Consider the following 21,157-nt stretch of genomic DNA (forward strand, 5'->3'; position numbering starts at 1 on the left):
TGTCCCATCTCAGTAAATGGCAGCTCCATCCTTCCAGTTTTCAACAAAGAGGAAATACAAATGTCCAATAAACACATGAAAAGATACTCCACACCACTAAGAATCCAGGAAATAACATGAAAATAATGAGATATTATTTCATACTCATGAGATTTGCAAAAATTTAAAAGTCTGATGGCACCCATGTGTTGACAAGAGTGGGAAAACAGAATTCCTTCCTCTCTCTCTCTCTTTCTTTCTGATGGAGTCTTGCTCTGTGACCCAGGCTAGAGTACAGTGGCGCGATCTCGGCTCACTGCAACCTCTGCCTCTTGGGTTCCAGCGATTCTCCTGCCTCAGCCTCCCAAGTAGCTGGGATTACAGGCACGTGCCACCATTCCTGACTAATTTTTGTATTTTTAGTAGAGATAAGGTTTCACCATGTTGGCCAGGCTGGTCTCCAACTCCTGAACTCAGGTGATCCACCTGCCTCAGCCTCCCAAAGTGCTGGGATTACCGGCAAAAGCCACTGTGCCCGGCCAGAAAACAGAATTTCCCACCTGAGAACATTTTCTCCCCAAAAAACCATGAAGCAAAAGGAAACAGTAAGTCTGTAGAGGTACACCTCATTTTGTTGTGCTCTGCCTTACTGTGCTTCACAGATACTGCATTTTTACAAATGCAGGGTTTTTTACAATGCAGGGTTTGTGGCAACCCTGCATTGAGCAAGTCTATCAGTGCCATTTTTCCAACCTCACGTGTTTACTTCTTGTCTCTATGTCATGTCACATTTTGGGAATTATCAAAATATTTTAAACTTCTTCCTTACTATTATATCTGTTACGGTGATCTGTGATCTTTGATATTACTATTATAATTGGGGGCACCATGAACCATGCCCTTATAAGATGGTGAATATAATCAATAAATGTAGTGTGTGTTCTGATGGGACATTCTTCCTTCTCTCTCCCTTTCCTCAGGCCTCCCTACTTCCTGAGACACACTAATATTGAAATGAGGTCAATTAATAATCCTACAATGGCCTCTAAATGTTCAAGTGAAAGGAAGAGTCACACATCTCAAGTTAAATCAAAAGCTACAAATGATTAAGCTTAGTGAGGAAGGCTCATCAAAAACTGGGAGAGGCCAAAAACTAGGCTTCTTGGGCCAAACAGCCAAGTTGTGGATGCAAAGCAAAAGTTCTTGAAGGAAATTAAATGTGTTACTTAAGTGAATACATGTATAAGAAAGTGAAACAGCCTTATTGCTGATACGGAGAAAGTTTGAGTGGTACGGATAGAAGCTCAAACCAGCCACAACGTTCCCTTAAGCCAAAGCCCAATCCAGAGCAAGACTCTAACTCCATTCAATTCTGTGAAGGCTGAGAGAGGTAAGGAAGCTGCAGAAGCAAAGTTGGAAATCAGCAGAGGTTAGCTTGTGAGGTTTAAGGAAAGAAGCTATCGCCATAACATAAAAGGGCAAAGTGAGGCAGCAAGTGCTGATGGAGAAGCTGCAGCAAGTTATCCAGAAGATCATTGACAAAGGTGGTTACGTTAAACAATAGGTTTTCAGTGTAGATAAAACAGCCTTCTCTTGAAAGAAGATGGGACTTTCACAGTTAGAGAGGTAAATGCCTGGCCGCAAAGCTTTAAAGGACAGGCTGACTCTCTTGTTATGGGCTAATGCAGCTGTGACTTCCAGTTGAAGCCAATGTTCACTAACCATTCTAAAAATCCTGGGGCCCTTAAGAATTACACTAACTCTGCCTGTGCTCCATAAATGGGACAACAAAGCCTGAGTGACAGAACCTCTGTTTAGAGCATGGTTTACTGAATATTTTAAGTCCACTGTTGAGACCTACTGCTCAGGAAAAAAAAAAAAAAAAAAAAAAAAAAAAAAAGATTCCTTTCAAAATATTACTGCTCATTAACAATGCACCTGGTCACCAAGAGCTCTGATGGAGATATACAAGGAGATTAATGCTGTTTTTGTGCCTGCTAACACAGCATTCATTCTGTAGCCCATAGATCAAGGAGTAATTTTGACTTTCAAGTCTTGTTATTTAAGAAATATGTTTTGTAAGACTATAGCTGCCATCGATAGTGATTCCTCTGATGGATCTGGGGAAAGTCAATTTAAAACCTTCTGGAAAGGATTCACCATTCTAGATGCCATTAAGAACATTTATGACTCATGGGAGGAAGTCAAAATATCAATATTAACAGGGGTTTGGAAGAAGTTGATTCCAGCTCTCATGGATGATTTTGAGGGGTTCAAGACTTCAGTGGAGGAAGTCAATGCAGATGTGGTAGAAACACCAAGAGAGCTAGAATAGAAAGTAAAGCCTGAAGATGTGACTAAATTGCTGCAGTCTCATGATCAAACTTGGATGTATGCAGAGTTGCTTCTTATAGATAAGCAAAGAAAGTGGTTTCTTGATTGGAATCTCCTCCTGGTGAAGATGCTATGAACACTGTTGAAATTACAAAAAAGGATTTAGAATATTACATATGTTTAGTTGATAAAGCAGTAGCAGGATTTGACCGGTTTACTTTAATTTTGATGGAAGTTCTACTGTGAGTAAAATGCTATCAAACAGCATCTATGCTACAGAGAAATCTCTTATTTAATTTTTTTGTCTTATTTTTTTCAGAGATGGGGTTTCACTTTGTTGCCCAGGCTGGTCTTGATCTCCTGGCCTCAAGAGATACTCCTGCCTTAGCCTCCCAAAGTGCTGGGATTATAGCAGTGAGCCAAAACATCCAGCCAGAGAAATCTTTTGTAAAAGGAAGAGTTGATTGATGCAACAAACCTTATTGTTGTCTTATTTTAAGAAATTGCCCTAGGCTGGGCGTGGTAGCTCATGCCTGTAATCCCAGCCCTTTGGGAGGCCAACGCGGGCAATTCAGTTGTGGCCAGGAGTTCGAGACCAGCCTGGCTAACATGGTGAAAACCCATCTCTACTAAAAATATAAAAATTAGCTGAGTGTGGTGGCACACACCCGTAGTCCCAGCTACTTGGAAGGCTGAGGCAGGAGAATCACTTGAACCTCCAGGAGATGGAGGTTCCAGTGAGCCACAATTGTGCCACTGCACTCCAGCTTGGGTGACACAGCAAGACTCTGCTCCCCCTCCAAAAATTGCCCTAGCTACCCCAACCTTCAACAACCAACCCCTGATCGGTCATGAGCCCATAACACTAAGGCAAGACCCTTCATCAGCAGAAAGATGATGCACCACTGAAGGCTTAGAGGACCATCAGCAATTTTATTTTTAGCAATAATGTATTTTTAAATTAAGGTGCGTATTGTTTTAGACATAATGCTATTGCACATTTAACAAACTACAGTATAGCATAAACATAACTTTTATGTGCACCAGGAAACAAAAAATTGTGTGACTCACTTTATTACAATATTCGCTTTATTGTGGTGGTCTGGAACCAAACCCGCAGTATCTCTGAGGTATGCCTGTACTACAAATAGAATTAAATATATTCAAAAGCATTGGAGGATATTAAAAAACCTACCTTGAATCAGAAATTCACAAACTAAGAAAAAAATAAATGAAAAACAAAAAATGGAAAAATGAAAGAATAAAAGCTGGGACTCAAGAAAAAAAATGGGAGAAAAAGACTCAACTATCCCAAAAAATGAGGAATAAATTACAATATGCCCAAGGGAGAATAAACTCAAATTAAAACTTAATAAGGGGCCGGGCGCGGTGGCTCAAGCCTGTAATCCCAGCACTTTGGGAGGCCGAGACGGGCGGATCACAAGGTCAGGAGATCGAGACCATCCTGGCTAACATGGTGAAACCCCGTCTCTACTAAAAATACAAAAAAACTAGCCGGGCGAGGTGGCGGGCGCCTGTAGTCCCAGCTACTCGGGAGGCTGAGGCAGGAGAATGGCGTAAACCCGGGAGGCGGAGCTTGCAGTGAGCTGAGATCCGGCCACTGCACTCCAGCCTGGGCGACAGAGCGAGACTCCGTCTCAAAAAAAAAAAAAAAAAAACAACTTAATAAGGAACATTGAAGACAGGCATGAAAACAACCGAGAAAATAAAAAATGACATTGAGGGAGAGGAAGAGAGGGCGAGAGAGAGAGAGAGAGAGAGAGAAAGAGGAGTGGGGAGAAGGAAAGAAAGGGTCAGAGAGAAAGTAGTAAAAATAGCAAATACGTATAGAAAAAAACTAATATTTATTCATGTAATTGCAGTCCCTGAAGAAGAAAAACCAAACAATAGAACTGAACTAGTATTTAAAACTATAATTCGCTCAGAATGCAAGAAAACATTCCAGAAATTTAAAAATACCTAAAATACCTGAATCTACACATTTAAGGGCTCACCAGGTACCTAGGAAAATTAATCTAGAACAAATAAGTCTGAAATACAGCCTAGTCAAAACTATTTGATTTCAAACATAAAGATAAAATTCTCAAGACTTCCAGGCAAAAAGAATAAATAACTTACAAGTTCAAAAGAACTGGATCAGTATCAGATTATGAGATTTTTCAAAAACAAAATACAAGGCAAGGTGAGAAACAGAGCAGCACTAAAAAATAAAACTCAATGAAAGTAATGTGAGCCAAGGATTTTACATCAGTTAAGATGTTCCTTAAACATTAAGGCAACAAGAAAAACAGTTTTCAACTTACAAGGGTATAGGGAATTCTGCACTCACTAACCCTTCCTGAGGAATATACTGGAGGATAAGCTTTATTCAATTAAATGGGGGAAATGTCAGCAAAAGGACTGATGGTGAGCATTTAAAAATGTGTAAATGTACATATAAGACACTAAAAGAAAGATAAGGATGAAGGTGGAAGATTAGTGTAAAATTGCTACACAATGGCCAGGCACAGTGGCTCACACTTGTAATCCCAGCACTTTGGGAGGCTGAGGTGGGCAGATCACCTGAGATCAGGAGTTGGAGACCAGCCTGGCCAACATGGTGAAACCCCATCTCTACTAAAAATACAAAAAATTAGAAGGCGTGGTGTTGCACACCTGTAGTCCCAGCTACTCGGGAGGCTGAGGCAGAAGAATCACTTGAACCTGGGAGGCAGAAGTTGCAGTGAGCCAAGACTGCACCACTGCACTCCAGCCTGGGTGACAGAGTAAGACTCCGTCTCAAAAAAAAAAAAAAAAATTGCTACACATTGTGACAGAGTTAAAAAAAGAAACTACAACTAGAAAATGGGAGAAGAAGAGAAAGCAAGAGAGAATGGTAGAAGCAGTTCCACTGCTATGTACACTATAGGTGAGTTTAAGGGATACTGGCAGGAAAAAAAACAGATACACCAGATATTAAGAGGTTAAACAAATCAACACAGGGTGCTAAGACAACTGGATATCCACAAGCAAAAGGTTAAAGCTTGGCCCTACCTCACACCATATACAAAAATTAACTCAAAATGGATTAAGGACCTAAATGTAAGTGCTAAATCTACAAAACTTAGAAAAAAACATAAAAATAATCTGTGTAGTCTTGGATCAGGAAATGATTTTTAAGTTAGGACATCAAAAACAAAGCAACATTATTTCCAATTGCTGCTACAAAAAAAATCAAAACAAAACAAAAAACAAAGCAACAAAAGAAAAAATAGATAAAACTGGGCACCATCAAAATAACAAGTGTTTCAGGGATGTAGAAATATTGGAACCCTCATACATTCCTGGTAGAAATGTAAAATAGAGAAGCCACTTGGAAAAGTTTGGCAGTTCCCCCACAAGTTAAACATAGAGTTACTATATGACTCAACTATTCCACTCCTAGATAGGTACCCAGGAGAAATGAAAACATGTCTACACAAAACTTGTACACAAATATCCATAGGAACATTTTTTATAATAGCCAAAAGGTGGAAACAACCCAAATGTGCAAGATGAATGAATGAATATAATGTAGTATTAATATACCCATACAATGGAATATGTATCATTTGACCATAAAAGGGAATTAAGTACCAATACATGCTACAACATAGACAAACCTGGAAAACATTATGCTAAGCGAAAGAAGCCAGTCACAAAAGACCACTATTATATGATTCCCTTTATATGAAATGTCCAGAATAAGCAAATCCATAGAAACAAAAAGTAGACTAGTGGTTGCCTGGGTGGAAGAAGGGGTTGGGGGGATGAGAAATGATGGCTAATGGGCACAGAGTTTCTTTTTGGGATGAAGACAATGTTCTAAAATTAGACTGTGGTGATGGTTGCACACTCTACGAATATACTGAAAAACACTGAATTGTACACTTTAAATGGGTAAATTGTGTTATGTTAATTCTATCTCAACAAAGCTGTTACAGAAAAAAAAATCAACTGACAGAGATTCCACACTAAATGTGAATTCAGCATTTACAACTGCAAAGAATAAAAATTCCCCAGGAAAGCCTTTGCAACAAAGAAGCCTCAGGCTGGGCGTGGTGGCTCATGCCTGTAATCCTAACACTTTGGCAGGCAGATCGCTTGAGCCCAGAAGTTAGAGACCAGCCTGGGCAACACAGTGAAACCTCCTCTCTCCAACAACAACAAACAAACAGACAAACAAACAAAAAGCCACACTCCCATCACAGAAACGCACCAAGTCAGAGCCCACAGAAAAAGAGCACAATCAGTAGAATAGTGAGAAGGGGAAGGTAGACCTGAAGAGACCATCATGGATTATTATTCTGGCCACGGTGGGTAGCTGTTATCTGTTATTGCCAGTTCTTCAGTAAGGAGGAGCACGAAGTAGATACAGAATTCCACAGTTGCCTATCATTATCTTACTTTGATCACATAGATGCAATTTCACACACACACGCACGCATGCACACATACACGCATGCACACATGCACAGATAAATAAGCAAACAAAGGAGTGAGGGCATTTTAAAAGGTGTAAGTACAAAGGTAAATGATTAGAACAAAAATGCAAACCTTCCTAAATAACCCCCCCACACACACCCTAAGTTTTGTAATAAAAGAGCAAAATATCTACTTCTCATAGAGAAATGGCAAAGATAACAAATACACATAATTATAAAATATTATGATGGATTTGAGGTCAAATTTTTCAGTCCTAACAATAAATGTGGGCGGGTTTAATCCACCTATTACAATAAAAATTTTCAATTTGACTAACAAAAGAAACCTCAACGACTTTTACAACACAAAAGACACATCTAAACCAAGGTGATTCCCTTTTTTTTTTTCTTTTTTGAGACAGAGGCTCTCTCTGTTGCCCTGCAGCAGCACGATCTCTGCTCACTGCAACCTCCACCTCCGAGTTCAAGCAATTCCCGTGCTTGAACTGGTTCTACAGGTGTGCACCACCATGCCCAGCTAAATTTTTTTGTATTTTTGGTGGAGACAGGGTTTCGCCATGTTGGCCAAGCTGATCTCGAACTCCTGACCTCAGGTGATCCGCCTGCCTTGGCCTCCTGAAGTGCTGGGATTACAGGCGTGAGCCACAACACCCAGCCTCAAAGTGATTCTGAACGGTTAAAAATAAAAGGTTAGGCATGGTGGCTCACGCCTATAGACCCAGCACTTTGGGAAGCCAAGGCAGGCGGGCGGATCACCGGAAGTCAGGAGTTCAAGACCAGCTTGGCCAACAAGGCAAAACCCCGTCTCTACTAAAAATACAAAAAAATTAGCTGGGCATGGTGGCTCATGCCTGTAATCCCAGCACTTTGGGAGGTCAAGGTGGGTGGATCACTTGAGGTCAGAAGACCAGCCTGGCAAACATGGCAAAACCCTGTCTCCACTAAAAATATTAAAAAATGTAGCTGGACACGGCGGCACACACCTACAGTCCCAGCTACTCGGGAGGCTGAGGCAGGAGAATCACTTGAATCCAGGAGGCGGAGCTTAAGTAAGCCAAGATCACGCCACTGCACTCCAGCCTGGGCGACAGAGTGAGACCCGGTCTCTAAATAAATAAGTAAATAAATAAATGGCTGGAAAAAGTACATGAGGCAAATGGAAATAAAAAGAGAGTAGGTCGCCAGGCAAGGTGGCTCATGCTTGTAATCCCAGCACTTTGGGAGGCCAAGGCGGGTGTATAGCGGAGTCAGGAAATCGAGACCATCCTGGCTAGCACGGTGAGACCCAGTCTCTACTAAAAATACGAAAAAAAAAAAAAAAAGCAAAATTAGCCAGGCATAGTAGTGGGCGTCTGTAGTCCCAGCTACTTGATAGGCTGAGGCAGGAGAATCACTTGAACCCGGGAGGCAGAAGTTGCAGTGAGCCAAGATCGCCCCACTGTACTCCAGCCTGGGCAACGGTGTGAGACTCCATCACAAAAAAAAAAAAAAAAAAAAAAAGACTGGGGATGGCAATCCTGGTCTCAGGCAAAGCAGAATCCATGTCCTAAAGCATTAGCTGTGACACAAAAAGATATTTTTTAATCCTAAAAGCCTTACCCCACAATGAAGATATAACATATAAATATATGTATTTATATAAACATAATACAGCAATCACCTTCATGAGACAAAAACTATAAGAGATGCGAGAAGACACTGGAAACACACTAATAATAGGAGACTGTAATACACCATTCTTTGTACAAGACAGATTAGGTGAACCAAAAATAAAGAGACCTAAGATCTAAACAACATACTCAATAGAGTAACTCTTAGGGTTGTTTATCAAACTCTACACTCTGATACTAATGAATACAGTTTCTTCTCAACTGCTCACACCACATTCATCAAAATAATCATATATTAGGTCACGAAGAAAAAATATTTCCCCTTCAATAAAGTGGAAATATCACAAACAATATGTCTGATTATAATGCAATAAAACTAGAATTTATGAACAAAAATTTAAAAAACAGAAAGGCTTTTCCATCTAGAAATTTAATAGCCTACTATTAAGCAACTCCTGGGTATTCTAGAACTAAAATTATACTTTTTTTTTTTTTTGAGACAGAGTTTCACTCTTGTTGCCCAGGCTGGAGTGCAATGGCACAATCCCAGCTCACTGCAACCTCCGCCTCCCAGGTTCAAGTGATTCTCCTGCCTCAGCCTCCTAAGTAGCTGGGATTATAGGCATGAGCCAACATGCCCAGCTAATTTTGTATTTTTTTAGTAGAGACAGGGTTTCTCCATGTTGGTCAGGCTGGTCTTAAACTCCCGACCTCAGGTGATCTGCCCACATTGGCCTCCCAAGGTGCTGGGATTACAGGCGTGAGCCCAGCCAAAATTATACATTTTTAAAGAAATAATGACACTGAAAACACTACATATCAGAATCTTTTTTATTTTATTTACTTCTTTATTTTTTTTAAGGCTAGTCAAGTGAAGTAGCGGGAATGAAGAAGGAACAAAGAAATCTGTAACTGGTTGTCATCAATTAGTTGTAAATACCACTGCACTCGAACCAGCCTACAAATCCAATTTTATAGCATGCATTTAAAGCAGTAATCAGAGGAAAATTCATTGCACTAAACACACTTATCAGTAAAAATGAAAGAATAAAAATAAATTTTATTCCAAGGTCAAAAAACACTTAAAAATAGGCTTGGCACAGTGGGCTTACACCTGTAATCCCACCGCTTTGGGAGGCTAAGGTGGGAGGATCTCTTGATGCCAAGAGTTTGAGACTAGCCTGGGAAACATAATAAGACCCTGTCTCTACAAAAAAAAATTAAAAAAAAAATAGTTAGGCATGGTAGCACATGCCTGTAGTCCTAGCTTCTCAGGAGGATGAGGCAGGGGGATTGCTAAAGCCCAGGAATCCAAGACTACAGTGAGCTATGATCGACCACTGCACCCCAGCCAGGGTGACAGAGTGAGACCCTGCCTCAAAAAATATATAAATAAATAAACTTTAAAAATAACAAAATAAACCAAAAGAAAGGACATGGAAGGAAATAATAAAGATGAAAGTAGCCCACGCACAGTGGCTCATGCCTGTAATGCCAGCACTTTGGGAGACCGAGGCAGGAGGATTATTTGAGGCCAGGAGTTCAAGGCCAGCCTGGGCAACAGAGGGAGACCTTGTCTCTACAAAAAAAAAAAAAATCAAAATTAGCCAAGCGTGGTGGTGTACCACTGTAGTCCCAGCTACTTGGGAGGCTGAGGTGGGAGGATTGCTTGAGCCCAGGAGGTAGAGGCTACAGTGAGCTGAGACAATGCCACTAACTGCACGTCAGCCTGAGTGACAGAGTGAGACCCTGTGTCAGGAAAAAACAAACAAAAAAAGATGAAAGTAGAAGAAAAGAATGAGGGGAAAAATAGAAAAATAGATGTAATTACTAATTCAAAATTCTGTATTTTTGAAAAAAATAACAAAATAAAATAGACAAACCATTAGATAACTTAAGGAAAAAAGGGAAAAAGCACAAAAACACAAAATGAGAAAGGGCATGGAGGAAATAAGACGAAAAAATTTAAAAATAATAAAGGATGTCTTTGTAGACCTCTACCAAATAAATTTGAAAACCCAGATGAAAGGGATAATTTGCTAGAAAAGCACAGATCACTAAAATTTTATCCATTAGAGTTAGAAAGTTTAAATAGACCAATTTCCACAGAAAAAAAAATTGAGAAAGTTATAAAGGAAATATCACATGAAAAAGCGTCAGGCCCAGATGGTTTCACAGGGAATTCTACCAAATCTTCAAACACGAGATAGCCTCAATGCTCTATAAATTATTCCAGAGACAGCACAAGAAGGATCAAGCCTGCAGGAAAATCAACCTTTGGAGGAAGATGAACCAGCAAAGGAGAAGCTGAGAAGGAACTTCCCGGGAAGAAGAAGGGAACCTTGGAATACAGAATCTCAGAAACAAAAGAAGGACGTTTCCAAAAGGGGGACTTTCATGGTAAATACTGCAGAGAGATCAAATAAAATAATGAAAATTGTTGACATATGTCTTGAGGGCTGAGTGGAAGGTCAGGAAACTGAGAAAGCCAATTATTAACAACTCTTTCAAACAGTCCAGCTGGGAAGGGAAGGGGAGGAGAGAAACTAGGTAGCGGCAGGGTGATTAGAGGTCTAGGAATGAGGTTTTAAAATGGGAGAAACTTGAGTCAGTTTCTTTTTTTTTCTTTTTCTTGAGTCCAGGTCTCGCTCCGTAACCCAGGCTGGTGTGCAGTAGTGCAATCATAGCTCACTGCAGCCTTGAACTCCTGGGCTCAAGTGATCCTCTCACTTATGCATACCCCATACCCAGCTAATTTTTAAAACATTTTTTTGTAGAGACAGGGTCTTGCTATGTTGCCAGGGCTGGTCTCAAACTCCCGGCCTCAGGTGATCCTCCCAGTTCAGCCTCCCAAAATGCTGGGAGTATAAGTATGAACCACCATGCCCAGCCAGTACATTTATTCTTAGTAAGGAGAGACTATTTGCCTGGCATTAGGGATGTAAAGTAGAATGACAGTCATAGCAGAGACGAGTCCAAGTCCAATTAGTTCAATGTTTCCTTTGATTCCTTAATATTAACTCCAAATAATGTGGTAAATTTTTCCCAATATTCCATATTTACATATTACCTTCTTCATTGGTCCAAACTGAATTTATTTCTTTATTTAGAGACAAAGTCTTGCTCTGTAACCCAGGCTGGAGTGCAGGGGCAAGATCTCAACTCACTGCAACCTCCGCCTCCTGGGTTCAAGCAATTCTCATGCCTCAGCCTCCCGAGTAGCTGGGATTCCAGGCATGTGCCACCACGTCCGGCTACTTTTTGTATTTTTAGCAGAGACAGGGTTTCACCATGTTGGCCAGGCTGGTTTCAAACTCCTGACCTCAGGTGATCCCCCCGCCTTGGCATCCCAAAGTGCTGGGATTACAGGCATGAGTCACTGCACCCCGCACTCAAACTGAATTTTTATCAGTGGTCACATTCTATGTTACTTTATCAAACACGACTAAGTACCAGTGACTGCTAGGGGGTAGAAATACAAAGTTAGAAGAGACCTAGTTCTTTTCCTGGGGAAGTGAAGTCTCTAGTGAGTAAGAAAGATGACATGAGTGCCAGCAGTTCCTGGTTTACTAAGTGTTGCACACGTACTATGTCATGTAATCCTCACAACAAACACATGAGGAAGCTGGAATTACCTGCATTTCATGAGTGAATAAAGCCAGCCTCAAAAAAGTTAACTGATCTGCTCCAGGTGGAGGACCTGAAAGTAGAACGCAGGTTCTTGCACTATAATACTAACACTTCCTCACCTTGCAACTCCTACCGTCAGAAAGATGACCCTGCGGAGACTGGCCGGTCACTTGCTCAGGTGCTTGGTCAGCAGAATTGGGCTTTAGCATACTTGAGAATAGTTGACATCAGGCATCACATCTAAAATTGCCATCTAAATTTGGAAAGCAGCTTTTATGCCCTCTGCTGCCTGGATAATGTAGCCTGCAGGGCACAAAGACCATGTTTTATTTATCATGAGCCCAAGTACTGTGTTTTATTTAGCATTATACCTGTCCCTCTCCGCTTTATATAGTGCTTTTAAATATTTGCTCCTTCAACATTTGTGCAGATTCATTCACTCACCTAATTTCAGAACCCTGATAAAGTTTTGAATATAATCTAGGGCAGCAGTTAAAAGAAAAACAACAACAACAAAAACCTTCAAATTTAAGGAGTGTAAGAGTATAGGGGCAAAGGGTATTACAGAATAGCCTTTTGAATTAAGGTATTTACTTTAAAAAATGTATGAACCTCAAGATGCTTCTGTGCTCTGAAATTTTTACCAGATGGTAATAACATGGCTGGGTGCAGTGGCTCATGCCTGTAACCCCAGCACTTTGCAAGGCCAAGGCAGGAGAATGGCTTGAGCTCAGGAGTTTGAGACCAGCCTAGGCAACATAGTGAGACACTGTCTCTATTTAAAAATTAAAAATTAAAAATAATTTTTTAAAATACCAACAAGACAAAGTTTGTCTAAATGTACTTTCCAGAAATGTCTCATTTGACCCTTAAAACTATCCTTAAGAAAGGTAAGGCAAAATGTATTATAACCCCTAGTGCATCGTTGCGGGAAGAGTACCTTAGAAAAGTTCAGCGACTTGTTCAAGATAATCAGATATACTGGATTTCAAGGGCATCCTAACTTTAAATCTCTTGTTTGCTCTATTAAGCCTTTGCTTCACCTAGATAACCTTTCTTTACCAAAATAGTAAAGGTGCAATAAAAGATGAGAAGCTGAAGTGCTATCAACAAATAAGAAAAAAGTGATGACTAGAGAGGGGTACTTGTACTTGGTTGAAGAGTACAAGTATGGCTCAAAAGTATTCCTACAGAAATCCCTTTAAATGTTGCTTTTTGCTAGGGTGTGGGTAAGGACACTCACAGATTGTTGGTAGGAGTGTAAAACAGCATATCCTTTCCAGAGGGAACTTGAGCAATTCACATTGAAAAAAAAAAAAACCCTTATGTGCATACTCTGCCCAACAATTCTATTATCTAGGAATGTACACTTAGAAAGTAATCATGGGCCAGGCGCGGTGGCTCACACCTGTAATCCCAGCACTTTGGGAGGCCGAGGCAGGCAGATCGCCGGAGGTCAGGAGTTCGAGACCAGCCTGGCAAATATGGTGAAACCCCGTCTCTACTAAACATACAAAAATTAGCCGGGCGTGGTGGCACATGCCTGTAGTCCCAGCTACTCAGGAGGCTGAGACAGGGGAATCGCTTGAACCTGGGAGGTGGAGGTTGCAGTGAGCTGAGATCGCGCCACTGCACTCCAGCCTGGGCGACAGAGTGAGACTCAAAAGTAATCATAGATATGCAGACTTTACATTTACCCAACAATGTATTTTAATAGAGAAGAACTGAGAATGACCAATGAAATAAATTACAATATTACAGCCATGTAATGCCATGCTATCTTAGTCAGAAAAAGATAATTACAAAAGAGAATTCACTTTAGAAAAACCCATGTCTTAAGCTCTGCATAGAAAAAGACTGGAGGTGTATAGCCACACTCACAATGGTTACTTGGAATGGTGAAACCATATTCACCACGGTTATTTGGAATTTGGAATAGTGAAACAATGTACCTTCATTGTGATTCCTATCTTAGAAATGTGTATAAATGGCTAAAGGTTCCTATATATTAAAATGTTTTTAATAAGACGTTTTAAAGGTTTCTTGGGGGTGACTGAAACAGCTGTGATTTCAAAATAAAATTTTAGTAGCCATTTAAAACAACATTAAAAATAAAACATTGCTATACCATTACCATTAAAATACCAACGAAAAATAAAGCCCTCGTTATGAATCCACAGCAAAACCTTTTCTTTTCAAATTCTTGTCTGTCGTTCCGACCTGTTCACATTCAGAAAAATGCTAAAAAGACTGCTTGGCCAGGAGCCTAAAGCGGCCTTCCTGATTTCTACCTACAGTTTGTAATTTGTTCCAGGAAAAAAAAAAAAGGCAATCACCTAATAGGCAGTTCGAAAAGCACCCGGGTAGGAAAATATTTACGGGGTAGGTTTCTCTCCCATTTCTTTCCCTCGAGACCTACCAACAGGACAGTCCTGACAGTGACTGGCCCAGTTTCCCAATACAACCTAGAGAAGCACAGGAGATGCGCCAATTTTCAGTAGACGTTTCAAAAACGACAAGTTTTACTTTACAATGCAGGATAATGAGCAGCCTTCACTACTCATTCTCGACGTTGACAGAGGAAGATGCCGCTGCGCGGCAGGAGCGCCTCACCAGGACAAAGCGGGGTGCGGGGGGGTCCTCGGCTCAGGCCCCGCAGGCGACGCGTCCAGGGCCGCCTCGAGAACAAGGGCACCGTCCCCGGACACCGCCTCCCCGGCCCCCGCCCTTTTGACAGATGCAGGGAACCGCGGGGACCGCAACCTGCCCGACGACGGCAGAGGATCAGGGTCGCGGCAGCAGGTGCCCGGGTCGCCGCGCCTGTCGAGGGACCTCAGGGGCGCCGGGCAGCTGTCCCCTGGAAACCGGAGACGGGTCGCCTCGCCCGAGGGAAGGCGCTGACCGAGGGACCTACGGGGCGCAGAGGAGTTGTCCCCAGGGAACCCGAGTCGGACCGCCGCATCCTCCCCGCTGCCCGATCCGCCACCCCGAGAACCGCCCCTCCTGGGTGGCGGACACGCCCTCCCTGCGGGCCCAGGCCTCGTCGCCCCGCCCCCCCCAGAGCCGCTCACCCGGCCGGGAAGTCCCCGCCGCTGCCGCCGCTGCCGCCGCCGCCGCCGCCGCCGCCGCCGGCCCCTCGGGCCTCGCCCCTCACTCTGCCGCCGCCTCCCACAGCAGCGGCACCCCAACCGCCTCTGCCGGGTCGTGGGACCCGGAACCACTTCCTTCCGGAACCGCCTCGCCCCGCCCCCGCCCTGGCCCCGCCCACTATTCGCGGCCTCGCGCTGAGCCCGTTCTCCAGCCGACCCCTATCCTCTACTCTCCCGGCGAGGGTGCCCCGCCCGGGCTTCTCGGGCCAGAGCGCTGCGCCCCCTGCCGGCCGTTCCCACCGCTGCCGCTCTGTCCAGAGCGCCTGCGCCCTCTGCCACCCGCCTGCCGGGTCCGGCTAGAGCGCCTGCGCCCTCTGCCGCCCTCCTGCCGGAAAGGAGGGGACTTAATGGGCGTTCCAGGTCCAGGGATCCTGGGGGTTAAGGCCCAGGGATTGGAGGTCACCCCTCAGTCACGGACAGAACTTGATCCCGTGAGCCTTCTAGCTTTGTGCAGATCTCTAACCATTCACCTACCCTCTATCCATTTCCCACGCCTCAAATTAAGCATATTCCCGGAAAACAAAGCCTCCCCGCTGAACTTCCCAAATGGTCGGATGGTACCAGCATCTATCCATCATCCAACTCAAAGGATTGCCTCATCTCTTGTCTACTCGCTTGGTTTCTCCCCTCCCGCAGTCCATGCACCAGCCTCAAAGATAGTGTGACTTCTTCACTCTTGAAGCTTTCTGCTTGACACTGATATTCTTTCTTCCCCTTGTGAAATAGCTCTTTCAGGCTCTATGCCATCTGGTAGTAACACCTTTTGCCCTCCCTTGTCACTGTCACCTACTGACTGCCTGGCATTAGTTTTCCTCTCCATCTGATTTACTGCCATCTTCCCAATGAATCCAACATCCACAACCCAGCCTGGTTTCCTTCAGTTCCTCAACGTGGATGACCATTACTTCTACTTTGTTCACCCACAGTCTAGAAAATCTAGACATTCATCACTTGATACTGCTCCATCTCTAAAACCTTACATGTTGAAATCCCACTACCCAACTTAAACCCGTGGCCTTTGACTACAACCACTTTTTAATTTTTACTTATTTATTTATTTATTTTGAGACAGAATCTCTGTCGCCTAGGCTGGAGTGCAGTGGTGTGATCTCGGTTCACTGCAACCTCTGCCTCCCGGGTTCAAGTGATTCTCCTGCCTCAGCCTCCTGAGTAGCTGGGATTACAGGCTGTGCCACCATGTCCAGCTAATTTGTGTGTGTGTGTGTGTGTGTGTATTTTTAGTAGAGACAGGGTTTCCCCATGTTGGCCAGGCTAGTCTTGAACTCCTGACCTCAGGTGATCATCCTGCCTCAGTCTCCCAGGGTGCTGAGATTACAGGCATGAGCCACCGCGCACGGCCTATTTATTTATTTAGAGATGGAGTCTGACTCTTGTCGCCCAGGCTAGAGTGCAGTGGTGCGATCTCGGCTCACTGCAACCTCTGCCTCCCGGGTTCAAGTGATCCTCCTGCCTCAGCCTCCCGAGTAGCTGGGATTAGAGGTGTGCACCACCATGCCCGGCTAATTTTTGTATTTTTAGTAGAGATGGGATTTCGCCATGTTGGCCAGGCTGGTCTCGAACTCCTGACCTCAAGTGATCCGCCTGTCTCAGCCTCCCAAAGTGCTGGGATGACAGGCATGAGGCATGAGCCACTGCGCCCGGCCTTTTTTTTCCTTTTTTAAGAGTCAGGGTCTCACTTGGTCGTGGGCCTGGCTGGAGTGCAGTGGCATAATCATAGCTCACTGTAACCTCAAACTCCTGAGCTCAAGTGATACTCCTGCCTCAGCCTCCCGAGTAGCTTGTGCAACAGACGTGCACAACCATGCCCAGCTAATTAAAAAAAAAAAATTTTTTTTTTTTGTAAAGATGGTTTCGCTATGTTGCCCAGGCTGTTCTGGAACTTCTAGGCTCAAGCGATCCTGCTGCCTCGGCCTCCCTAAGTGTTGGGATTACAGGCATGAGCCACTGTGCCCAGCCTTCAACCACTCTTGTAAGCAGAGCCCCCTGCCTTGCCCTTTGACTTGTCCTAACATTAAACTACCACTTAAAACTCCAGTCTGCATTTTCCATTCCTACATCTGCATTTCCAAACACTGCTTGGGTGGGGAGAAAGCCACACAACTATCAAAGAATGATGTCACTACAAATGTATAGATGCCCACCACAGTGGAGAGCCTGGTCCTCTTAGTAATCATTTTATATGACCATTTTATGTGATCTCTCTTTTTTCCAATAATTGCTGTTACAAATCCTTTTACCACTCTTTTTAAGCCTTTTATCAATGATCATTTTCCTTTCTTCATATATGACTTTGCTTTCTGTTTGGCAGAGAACATTCTTTCGAACAGCATACAAACTTTTTCATTATCTATTCCCTAGCCTCTCTTCCCCTTGTGCACAATGCTCTGGTCATACTGAAGTTTTTGCAATTTAAGAATAAATAATGCTTTTTCTTTCTGGTTAAGAGGTGTGAGTCCTTTTTTACCTGCATATATATGGCTTCAATTCAGAAACGTTTTCTTCCATTCTATCTTCAAGAATTGTTTCTGCTCCATTAGCTCTAATCTCTCTTTTAGGAAGAGCAATCAGCTGTATTAGTTCTCTGTTTTTATTATTATTATTATTATTATTGGTTGAGATGGAATCTCTCTCTTGTCGCCCAGGCTGGAGTGCAGTGGTGCGATCATGGCTCACTGCAACCTCCGCCTCCCGGGTTCAAGAAATTCTCCTGCCTCAGCCACCTGAGTAGCTGGGATTACAGGCCCCCGCCACCATGCCCGGCTACTTTTTGTATTTTTAGTGGAAACGAGCTTTCACCATTTGGGCCAGGCTGGTATCGAACTCGTGACCTCAAGTGATCTACCTGCCTTGACCTCCCAAAGTGTTGGGATTACAAGCATGAGCCACCACACTGGCCTGTTTTATCATTTTCGTCTTTCATCCATTTCCAGCATTTCCAGTAGACCTCAAGTTTGCTTTATTGATACTGATACAGCTTTCTAAAGTATTATTTCTGTCTCTATTTTGACTCAAACTTTATTATTGAGATTTTTGTTTCTTTGTATTCTCCCCCGCCCGGTTCTCTGTTGTTACTCTAGTAATCTCTGTCTCACCCTTTCATTTCCTTACGAATTTCTGTTCTGATTTTATAGAAAGCCTATCATATTTCAAAAGGATGCTAAACTGGTTGTGAAATTTTTCTTTCAGATTCTGCAGATAATCCTTTTCAAAAGTATGCTCCTTTGGGACAGGTGCGGTGGCTCATGCCTGTAATCCCAGCACTTTGGGAGGTCAAGGCGGGCGGATCACTTGAAGTCAGGAGTTCGAGACCAGCCTGGCCAACATGGGGAAACCCCCATCTCTACTAAAAGTACAAAAATTAGCCGGGCGTGGTGGCACATGTCTGTAGTCCCAGCTACTCAGGAGGCTGAGGCAGGAGAATCGCTTGAACCTGGGAGGTGGAGGTTGCAGTCAGCCAAGATTGCACCACTGCACTCCAGCCTAAGTGACAGAGCCACGCTACGTCTCAAAAAAAAATTAAAAAAGAAATGTGCTAGAAATGTGCTCTTTTTTCTCTTCCATTCCCATGGTTTCTGTGTCTTCATTATATATAAATATAAATATACATACACACAAACTTATTTTTATAAATAAAAAACATACGCACATATATACATACATATACATATATGCACACAGATATATATGTATGTGTGTATATATATTTGTGTATGTGTATATATGTGTGTGTATATGTATGTGTGTGTGTGTGTGTGTATATATATATATTTCTTTTGACTCCTCTTTGAACAAGGTGGTCTTTTTCCAGACTCACCATTGTCAACAGACAGCACAAGTAGATGGTCCTCGGCCTTATATGCTGTCTACTCGTGTGGAAAGAGAGGTTAAACAGTTTGCACATAGTCCTTGGTGTCTATATGAATAGCATACATGCACATGTACGCAGAGCAAGCCTAAGAGAAATGGAGTATCATCTCCCTTCCCTTCCCTCCCCTTCCCTCTCCTCCCCTCCCCACCTCTCCCCTCCCCTCCCCTCCCCACCTCTCCCCTCCCCTCCCCTCCCCACCTCTCCCCTCCCCTCCCCACCTCTCCCCTCCCCTCCCCTCCCCTCCCCTTTTCTTCCCTTCGGGTTTCACGCGAAGCCAAATCTGCTGCAGAATGCCAACTCTGCTTCAAACAAGTAGTCTGTATTGGTAAGAATAAGCTGTGTTACAATAACAATCCCCAAACCTCAGTGGCTTAGAACAGCACATGTTTATTTCTCATTTACATTTCACATCCATCGTGGGGCAACTTTGAGTCTTCTGTCTGGGATCCAGACTGAAGGAATAGCCCCTGCTGGAGACCTTACCACTGTCATATCAGAAGAAAACAAGCAAGGGTGGGACCATACACTACACAGTGAAGCTCCTGCTTCAAGCCACCAAATCAAACTCTAGGGCCGGGCGCGGTGGCTCACTGTAATCCAAGCACTTTGGAAGGCTGAGGTGGGTGGATCTTCTAAGGTCAGGAGTTCAAGACCAGCCTGGCCAACATGGGGAAACCCTGTCTCTATTACAAACACAAAAATTAGCTGGGCATGGTGGTGCGCACCTGTAATCCTGGCTACTTGGGAGGCTGAGGCAGGAGAATTGCTTGAACCTGGTGGGGCAGAGGTTGCAGTGAGCCGAGATCGCACCACTACACTCCAGCCTGGGCAACAGAGTGAGACTCCAAAAAAAAAAAAAGAAAGAAAGAAATAAGGAAGGAAGGAAGGAAGGAAGGAAGGAAGGAAGGAAGGAAGGAAGGAAGGAAAAGAAAGAAAGAAAGAAAGAAAGAAAGAAAGAAAGAAAGAAAGAAAGAAAGAAAGAAAGAAAGAAAGAAAGAAAGAAAGAAAGAAGAAACTCTAGAGTGGGGCACAGCAAACTACATTTCAGCAAGTCTCCAGGTGACTCTGACACACCCTCAAACTTGAGAACCACTGCTGCATCACTTGTACTCCCTGCAAACCAGAACATGGGCATAGAGGTTTGCTGTAATTCAGGGTAGTTTTAAAATCCTTAAACCTGAGAAAAATATAAACAGTTTTTAAAGGAGTAATTCAGGCTGCAATGCAGACTTAGACAAAGTACATAGTGCCATCGTCATTTTTTGGAGAGCATCAGCTTCTGGGGAGACCTATGAGCTGCCTTGGCACGTTCTCGTGCCACCCTTCTGTGTGGCTTTCTTTTTCAAATGCTGATGTGAGAAAAAGAAAATTGTGAAGTAGTAGGACAAATAGCTTTCTCAACCCTTGAAAACACTGTTGTCCAGATTGCCCCTAGTTTGTATGGTGATGGTGTCACTTCAGTATCTCCATTAGTGGTTAGAACCCAGGACTGGCAGAACCAGGTGCTTTTTCCCTTGCCCTAACGATCTGACTTTGGTTGTGTGGCTTAATGCTATTAATGAAATTTAACGTATAATGCTTAGCTGGCCCTGTTCCCTCCTCCTTGTCTTCCATCCCATGATATAGGCATTTTTTGTGGACGCTGTCCTTTCTTTACCTTTGCTTTTTAAATGGCTTTGTCAACAGCAGAATGCAGACAGAAATGATTTATATTGTTTGGATGAAAATGTTTTTAGACAGGCTTATGCTGCAGGTTTCTTTTTGCTCATTCTAGTCACTGCCTGTATGACTGTTTTCCTACTGAGATGGAGGACAAATTCCTAAACGAAATTTGGTAATTGCTACCAGTCAGTCCTCTGGTCCTATAAATTATTTCTGATGAACTCTTTTGTAATGTAATACGTATAGTGGCTTGGCCCTGGTTCTGAAAGTCATATAATATTTGTGGTTTTAAAACAATGTCTTATAACTCAGCAGTTATTTTGAACCATTTTGAGATAGTCTACCTACATTAATGCAAGGCAAAAAGGAGGAGTTTGAGACCAGCCCGCACAACATGGCAAAACACCGTCTCTACAAAAA

General features: G+C 43.1%; 1 protein-coding gene and 1 long non-coding RNA gene across 18 annotated transcripts in view; one reads left to right on the plus strand and one right to left on the minus strand.

The window, feature by feature from the left end:
- The window catches only part of LOC102129810 (uncharacterized), a 34,813-nt gene extending 23,591 nt beyond the window's left edge, over positions 1 to 11,222 (plus strand). The window contains exon 3 of one of the 2 annotated variants that reach the window (XR_287238.5): positions 10,644 to 11,222. This is a non-coding gene — a long non-coding RNA (uncharacterized lncRNA). Of the gene's footprint in view, positions 1 to 959; positions 2,592 to 10,643 lie in introns of those variants that run through there. The other variant, XR_012429815.1, reaches the window with a different exon arrangement.
- The window catches only part of BCLAF3 (BCLAF1 and THRAP3 family member 3), a 72,763-nt gene extending 57,507 nt beyond the window's left edge, over positions 1 to 15,256 (minus strand). For 12 of the 16 annotated variants that reach the window (XM_074029005.1, XM_045384435.3, XM_074029006.1 and 9 more), the window contains exon 1: positions 15,109 to 15,256. The gene's annotated coding sequence lies outside the window, so the exon portion shown is untranslated. Of the gene's footprint in view, positions 1 to 12,156; positions 12,341 to 15,108 lie in introns of all 16 variants that reach the window. The other 4 variants (XM_074029002.1, XM_074028999.1, XM_074029000.1 and 1 more) reach the window with 1 other exon arrangement.
- Positions 15,257 to 21,157: the final 5,901 nt, after the last annotated feature.

Source organism: Macaca fascicularis, chromosome X (assembly GCF_037993035.2).
Source record: "Macaca fascicularis isolate 582-1 chromosome X, T2T-MFA8v1.1".
Lineage (NCBI taxonomy): Eukaryota > Metazoa > Chordata > Mammalia > Primates > Cercopithecidae > Macaca > Macaca fascicularis.